This window comes from Silurus aristotelis, assembly GCF_946808225.1.
Source record: "Silurus aristotelis genome assembly, chromosome: 19".
In the NCBI taxonomy this organism is placed as follows: domain Eukaryota; kingdom Metazoa; phylum Chordata; class Actinopteri; order Siluriformes; family Siluridae; genus Silurus; species Silurus aristotelis.
This window is the reverse complement of record NC_139592.1, coordinates 12,771,179-12,774,407: the sequence shown is the minus strand read 5'-3', so window position 1 is coordinate 12,774,407 and position 3,229 is coordinate 12,771,179.

The window sequence follows — 3,229 nt, the reverse complement described above, 5'->3', positions numbered from 1 at the left end:
AATGGCTTTAGTCCACCTGCCTGGTCCTACTCATTACAATGTAGAATTCTAACTCATTACAGATTAATTTTTTTTTTCACACCCCACAAAAAATAAATGATATATATTTATTGTAGATATTACTGAATAACCCATTTCTTTTATGAATAAAAAAAAAATGGCCCCTTCGCTAAGTTTTTAAGCTTCTTAAAACATCAACTCATCGCTGTGTGTTGCGATTGATGAATTCTCCCCTGACTATCTCCCCTACATCCACAATTTGTTTTATTGGAGCCATAAAGCATTTATGCACAACCTTTTCATCTAGGTGTGCATTTTATTTGCTGAGGTTCGGATTAAACCCATTTGATACAAGCGACCGGTCAAACAGATGAAATGTATTAGCTATTGTAATAAATAGAATTGATTTGATTGATCATGGAATCCCTGGAGATTACTGATGTAGACTTGCACATTCTTTGTAAGAGAGCAAAAACATGGGTGTTTTTGAAACGGAACTAAAAGAAGAAGAAAAAAAAAAACATAGACCTGGTTCTTTTTTTCCGTTAGCCAGTGAAAGGAAATGCATTCCAGTGCGTTGGGGCCAAAAAACCCGAAAACGTTATACGTATACAAATAAATTCAAACCAAGGCAGTGCCACGTTCGTTCGGACATGACCCTCTCACCCCACCTTTTAGACTTTCATTATTACATTCTACTTCATAGAAAAATATATATTCATATGTAAATATCTAATCAGAATATATGGATTTCTATAGGAGTAAAAAATTTAGCGGCTTATCAGTCAGAACAGGATTCACGTTATTTTTATATTTTCTTTTTTTTTTTTCCTAAATGAAATACCAGTTGTGCATGACCATGTATGTTTATGTTTCTAATATATATACGTGTGTGTGTGTGTGTGTGTGTGTGTGTATATATATATATATATATATATATATATATATATATATATATATATATATATATATATATATATATATATATATATATATATATAAAAATGTGGGCTTGTATGTGCAATTTAATATTGTTCATATTTTTCAATAAGATGTGACCAGTCTAAGGTGTGTATGAGGTGTGTGTGTGTGTGTGTGTGTGTGTGTATGTGTATGTGTGAGTAAAAGAATGTGTCTAAGGTTCAGTGAACCAGTACAAGAACAGTTCCGAGAGGTTACGGTATTAGTTGCGCCTTTGGTCGTGAATATTTTTTAACCTAGATTTATACACAGATGTTTAACAACATATCAACCCTTCTGTAACTACTTCACACTCTAGACAAAATTTCACAGCACAGTGAGGGAAGCATGAAAATACCGACCCACAACCAGGGCTCGAAAAGAGAGGAGGACTCTTGAGACATGTACTTGCTTATGTTTACATACATTTTCTCTAGGTGCCAAATTAGCCTAGCCTTCTTACAGTCTGAAACTGAACACGTGGGACTGCAGAAGAACTGTGTGTTACGATGCTCTTATTAATATTCCTCTGCATATCTAATGTATGTCCGGCGGGGTGTTTTTTTTTTTTTTTCACCCCTCCCCCTCTCAAAAATGTTTCCCTTCTTTTCCTGTACTGCTTTGTCTTGTAAGAATGCTTTGTGTGTTATCACTTCAGAAAGGTTTAGAACCTCATGGCCCAGCCTCTGTCTCTCTCTCTTTCTCCCGCTCTCTCACACTTTCATTCATTTGCTTCCTTCATGTCATCCACAGCAATGTGCCATGCAGACACACATTTCACACATGGACTTCGGACAATTATTTATTGACATAAGCATTAATATATATATATATATATATATATATATATATATATATATATATATATATATATATATATATATTTTTTTTTTTTTTTTTTTTTTTTTTTTTTTTCTAATCAAAGTACGTGTACGGACCCCCCCAAAAAAAACTCTTGTAAAGATTTCACATCCCATTACCAAGGCCATGTCATCATCCTCATCATCATCATCATGTTTTAAAGATGACGTCATTAAGATATGATCCTCATTCATTCCTCGACTTTGAATTTTATTTTTATTTTATTTTTTACGTTTTTATTTTCCCTCTTTTTTAAAAAGAAGATACAATTATAATGACGATAATAAAGATGTTGTGTTATTATTCATCTGTGACTTTTTACAAAAGATACAAAAAGATTTTAATGAGTTTTACAGTGGTAACGATTATAGATATTAATATTTTAATAACGAGATATTTCTCACGATCAACTGAAAATTAATGATTCTAGCATGTCTATAGTTTTATCATTTGTGCTTGAGGGTCGAAGCCATTATTGCTTCGAAGCCATTATTGCTTCTAATAAATGAGTATTATGTATCTTTGCTTTTATTAGTATAGGATGAGACACATCATATCATTCAGGATAGTTTAAGTTGTAATCATTTGAGGTTTATAATCTTCAATATAAGGGCCAAAAGTGTTGTGTTCCTCAGTGTAAAAACCCCACAATCTTTATATATTAAATACCATGCAAGCCCTGTCATGTTCAGGAAAGTTTGGAATGAGGGAATCTTTCACACGCAGAAATACAATGGGTGGTAATTAAACACCCGTACAGTCCTACAATTTTTGAAAAAGAAATTAAACCATAATCAGTCAAGAAGGATAATTTTTCCACATTTGATGTGATCAAGCTTAAAATGAAATTCCCGAAAAACAATTTTGGGACGTGAAAGAAGAAAAAACAACAACCTGCTTTCACAAGTATGCACACCCTTTTATAATGGATTATGTTACTGTTCAGGGGGGGAACACACTTTTTAACTCATGTTGGGAAGTAATCATCTGTCAGTGGAAACATGACTTGGATGAACCCCAGAATCAGACTGGTGGTTTTTAGAGTTTTTGTTGACAAAACAGGCATATACCAGAATTCCCCGAATATAAAATGGAACATGAACGTCATCATCAAATAAATAACACTGGGCGCCACAGTGACATCATTGAGGAAAGGATGTTCCTCTAAATGGACTGAAAGAAAGAAGAAATCTTACGCTTGGAGGCCTACAGCAACATTAAAGAACTGCCGAAATGTATGGCAAGTGCTCGTCCCTGCATGTGACAACAGTCTTTTCACATATTGGGACCAATGTAGAACATTTAAAGAGCTAATCTAAAAACAGGTCTGACACAAAACAAGAAAGCATATTAACACAATGATGAAGCATGGTGGTGGCAGCATCGTGCTACAGAACTGCCTGGTAAT